The sequence below is a fragment of the Sapajus apella genome, unplaced genomic scaffold (assembly GCF_009761245.1).
Source record: "Sapajus apella isolate SASKATOON/1434 unplaced genomic scaffold, GSC_monkey_1.0 scaffold82, whole genome shotgun sequence".
NCBI classification, from domain to species: Eukaryota; Metazoa; Chordata; class Mammalia; order Primates; family Cebidae; genus Sapajus; species Sapajus apella.
In genome coordinates this window covers 7,924,927-7,930,284 of record NW_022437022.1, presented here as the reverse complement: position 1 = coordinate 7,930,284, position 5,358 = coordinate 7,924,927, and the positions used below count along the sequence as shown (strand labels likewise).

General features: G+C 46.2%; 1 pseudogene; it reads right to left on the bottom strand.

Moving 5' to 3' along the window:
- Positions 1-3,144: 3,144 nt before the first annotated feature.
- LOC116533431 lies at positions 3,145-4,092 on the bottom strand (annotated as a pseudogene).
- Between the last annotated feature and the right edge of the window lie 1,266 nt (positions 4,093-5,358).

The following is a 5,358-nucleotide window of genomic DNA, read 5'->3' as shown; positions in this document are numbered from 1 at the left end:
TTCTAATTGTGGTTTGTTTTATATTTTCTAAGTTTGTAACCATGTTATTTATAAATAAATATACTTTTACTTCTTCCTGTCCAATCTTTATACCTTTCTTTTATAGAGGAGGAAAAATTGCTTCCTTCTTAATTTCTAGATTCTGTTGCTGGTCTAAGAATTAAATTTTTAAAAATTTGAAAAAAGGCCAGGCATGACAGCTCACACCTGTAACCCCAGCACTTTGAGAGGCTGACGTGGGCAGATTGCTTGAGCCCAGGAGTTCGAGACCAGCCTGGGCAATATGGCAAAACTCTGTCTCTACTAAAAAAATACAAAAATTAACTGGGCATGTATCTGTGGTCACAGTTACACAGGTGGCTGAGTTGGGAAGATCACTTGAGCCCAGGAGGCAGAGGTTGCAGTGAGCTGAGATTGTGCCACTGTACTCCATCCTAGGTGACAGAGCAAGACCTCGGTGCACATGTACACACACACATACACACACACATACACACACACACACACACACATGAATTACATTGATGTAAGATGGATTAACAGGAGGAAAACAATTTTAAATACGTACATATGCATGGGAGTCCCACAAAAACATCAGACTTAAGGAAGTGGCTACATGTTTGAGATTTATGTATCATCCTGTGCCACATAAAGGAATAGGGGCTTGGAGGTTCTAGGGGGTGGTGGAAGGAAATTATGGGATGGTGAGGGGAGGATATGTATGGTGAGTAAGGGTTGTCTTATTATGCATATAAGATTGTCTTTCAGGTGATAAAGCTTGCCTCCGAAAAACTTTCTTCCTGATACAAGTACTTTTATTAATGGAAATCTCCTTTATAAATGTGAATTTATTTTACAAAAGGGAAATTTATACTTTATTTTAGACAGTTGAAGGGGAGGCAAAGAGCTTTTCCAGTGTGGTTGTCAATTGCTTTTAGCTTAAAATAATCAATATGCCAAAGTAGCATATTTGGGGGCAGCATGTTCTGAGCCCCTTCACTTTGTTTTTCTTGTCTTACTGCACTGTCTAGGACCTCCAGTACTATGCTGAATAGATGTGGTTATGGTGGACACTGGTCAAAGGACATGGAAGGATGAGTGAGATTCCTCTTTGTTGTGTTATTTTAAAATTTAGTACTGTGTTTTGTTTGGCGTGGTCTGATATGGGTCCTTAGAGGGACTAAGAATACCTTGGTTATTTCCGTTTGGCCTGATGACATGACACCCCAAACTGCTGTGACTTGGTATGCTGAGTTCCTGGAACGAAAAGAGATTGGAAGGTCCTCAGATGCAAGGTTTTGCTGACCTTCTCCCATGATACAAGTCATTGAACCCCAAATTCCTCTTCCCCAAGGCTGGTTATTGAGACTAGAGCCCCTCTCCCTAAAAGCAAGCCCTAAAACCTGAATAGGTCACATTCTTCCTTTTCCCTTCTCCCTTGAAGACTCTCACTCTGGAGAGGCTCTGCCCCATACCCAGGAGGAAGGAGTACTAAACAGAGAGGCCAAGAAGAATCCGAACAGACAGGCTTGCTGGTTTTCTCTCACTCAGTCTATCACCTGTAGATGATACTTTTGTGCCCAATTACATTCATGTAAGACTGTCCTTTCTTCATCAAAACTAAGTATTAAAACAAACAGTTGGCTGGGCACAGTGGCTCACGCCTGTAATCCCAGCACTTTGGAAGGCCAAGGCAGGTGGATCTCCTGAGGTCAGGAGTTCGAAACCAGCGTGGGCAGCATGGTGAAACCCCATCTCTACTAAAAATACAAAAAATTAGCCAGGTGTGGTATCGGGAGCCTGTAATCCCATCTACTAGGGAGGCTGAGATAGGAGAATTGCTTGAACCTGGGAGGTGGAGGTTGCAGTGAGCTGAGATCGTGCCATTACACTCCAGCCTGGGCAACAAGAGTGAAACTCTGTCTCAAACAAAACAAAACAAAATGAAAGACAGTCTTTCTTGAGTCACCAGGCCTTTATTTCTCAAGGTTCCTGTGTCAAGCAAAACCTTGATTAAATAAATTGTTATGCTTTTCTTTTGCTAATCTGCCTTTTGTTGTAGGAGTGATGCTGGTGAACCCCAAAATAGGGACTCATGCTGGGAGTTCTTGGTTTTGTGCAAGAAAGAATTCCTGAGTAAGCCAAAAGAGCAAAGTGAAAGCAAAGCAAGTTTATTCAAGCAACAGATTACAGGAAAATGCCTACTCCACAGACACAGCCGGCTACCCCATCAGCAAAGTAGCACTTACGGATTGCTGGCTAGCTATATTAATAGCTACTCCTTAATTATATGTGAAATAAGGGGTGAATTATTTATGAATTTTCTAGAAAAGGAATGGGGAATTCCCAGAACTTAGGGTTCACCCACTCCCCCGCTTTTTGTTGACACAGAGTCTTGCTCTTTTGCCCAGGCTAGAGTGCAGTGGTATGATCTTGGCTCACTGCAGCCTCTGCTTCCCAGGTTCAGGCAATTCTCCTGCCTCACCTCCCTAGTAGCTGGTATTACAGGTGTGTGCCTCCATGCCCGGCCAATTTTTGTGTTTTTAGTAGAGACAGGGTATCACCATGTTGGCCAGGATGGTCTTGATCTCCTGACCTCGTGATCCACCTGCCTTACCCTCCCAAAGTGCTGGGATTACAGGTGTGAGCCACCACGCTCAGCCTGGTTCCTCCATTTTAAGCCCTATAAAATCACCTCTGGGTGTTTCCATGGCGTTTGTAAACTGTCATGGTGCCGGTGAGAGTATCTTTTAGCATGCTAGTGCATTGTAATCAGTGTATAACAAGCACTGAGGGCAACTATAGGTTTTGGCCAGTTTCTTTACTGCGTCCTCAGAAAACAAGTCCTGCTGACCTCTTACCTTAGGAGTGCCAGCCATGACCCTCGTGATGGGTGAGAAAAGGCACCACCATCCTTCCGCCTCTCCATTTCCAAAGACATCAACCTCGTCTTTTGTAGGCAAGGGGTAGGTAGCTGCTGCTAAATGATAAATGCCTGTGTGTGTATTAAAAACAGAGACTTCTTTGGTCAGACCGCTGAGAAAACAGTGCTCTTTCATCTGGACTCTTGTAGACCTTCTGTTACCTGATACACTCCACCCGGGGGGGGTGCTTTCCTTCATCTGTTTTTCGTTAAGGGCTTTTAAAAACTTTTAGTATTACTACACAATATATGCATGGAAGAAACCTGCAATTTCACCCATAAATATACAAAAATAAACAATTTTTTTTTTTTTTGCAAAAACCCCACACCACTTTATTTCAACTTTTATCCAAAAATGTAAAAGTGTTAAAAATGTGTAGTTCTGCGCTTCAGGCACTAACTTCCAGTCCTCACAGGCAGGTGGGAAGAGAGGCCCTAGGCCTGGTGCAAGACCAGAAAACCAAGGTCCTGTGGAGCACTGGCCCTCTCCTAGCGCCAATGCCCAAGTCCCTCCAGCCCAAACCCCACCCAAGCTCTCCTCTTCTAGGAAGAAGAAACATTTACAATTTTGAAACTTGTTGGGGAACAGGGTGCATGGCGGTGCATGGCGCGTGGAACTGACCAAGGAGGGCTAGGGCCTGTCCCTCTGCTTTTTGGCAGGAAGGATGGGGCACAGCTCAGCTTCCTCCTCCTCATTGCCCTCTTCCTCTTCCTTGATCTCCTCCTCAGAAACATCATTGCTTGTTGTAACGATCTGGTGCCTCCCAGTGATCTGCACAGGGCCAAAGCCCGACTTCAGGTGGAAAGTTACAGGTGGTTGGAGCTGGAAGTCGTCCAGGCTGAGCATGGGTTGGCAAGACAGCTTGAGGTTCGCCACAGGGACTGCGATCTCCCGATGGTCATGGTTCCGGGCCACAACTTCTCCCACATTACACTCGTCTTTGGCTCCCTTGGTGAGGCAGAGCATGGTTAGTGCCAGCACATGCCCCGTATCATCCTCTTCCTCTACCTTAAAGATGAAGGAGCGGAGAGCTCACAGCAGAAATCCGTAGTGACGGGGGCCGGGACTCGCAAACCCCCAACACCCCTGGCCGGCATTCGGCTCTCCTGACTCAAAAATGCTAAGGCGGCTGCAGTGACGGTGGCCATGCTGCCAAAAATAAGCAAATTTTTAAGAGAGTTATAAAAGCCAGGTGTGGTAGCGCATGCCTGTAATTGTAGCACTTTGGGAGGTCAAGGTGGGAGAATTGCTTGAGCCCAGGAGTTCGAGAGCAGCTTGGGCAACATGGTGAGACACCACCATCCACCCGTCTCTACCAACTTAAAAAAAAAAATTAGCCAGGCATGTTGGCACATGTCTGTGGTCCTAGCTGCTCAGGAGGCTGAGGTGGAAGGATCACTTCGGCCTAGGCAGTTGAGGCCGCAGTGAGCTGTGATCATGTCACTGCACTCCAGCTTTGGTTAAAGAGCGAGACCCCCATCTCAAAAACAAAAAACATTTGGTAATAAAATATAAATGACCCTAATAGGAAAAACACATGAAGTCATTACCAGCTTTTAACATCATTCTGTGACTTCACTGACATTATTGTGTATTTGTCACTTAGCTTTCTAACGACCCAGCACAATCTTGTTGGCAGAACAGATGGAGAGGTATGAAGAACGAGGAACATTGCCAGGGGAGTTTCTTCATCTGCAAAATAAGGGAGTGTGTACTGAATTATCATTTCTAGCTCCGACATCCGGGATTTCAGCATTACCTGCAGCATAGTAGGAGGAGGGAAGGTAGGTAAGAAGTTAACAAGAGAAGAGAGCTAATGAAATATGTGGCATCCGTACTGATGGGGTCCCTCTCCACACCTCATGCTCAGGAAAGGGCAACAGACTTCTTGGAGCCCCTCCTCATCTACAGGGCTCTGCTCACAGGGCCTGGAAGTTCTGCCCAAGCCCTGTGGGGATTTTTCAGTCATTTGCCTCTTTATTTTATTTATTTGTTTTTTTCTGAGACGGAGTTTCACTCTTGTTACCCAGGCTGGAGTGCAATGGCGCGACCTCGGCTCACCGCAACCTCCGCCTCCTGGGTTCAGGCAATTCTCCTGCCTCAACCTCCCGAGTAGCTGAGATTACAGGCACGCACCACCATGCCCAGCTAATGTTTTGTATTTTTAGTAGAGATGGGGTTTCACCATGTTGACCAGGATGGTCTTGATCTCTTGACCTCGTGATCCACCCGCCTCGGCCTCCCAAAGTGCTGGGATTACAGGCTTGAGCCACCGTGCCCGGCCCGTTTGCCTCTTTAAAGCCTTGTCAGAGGGAGCCGGTGTGGGGAGGGGGTGGTAATGTGGATGGCAATGTTGTCAGAACAGGTTAGAGCCCTTCTTCCACGCTCTGCAGCCCATGGGCCTAGTACCAGCGTTATTCTGCACTTTTATAGC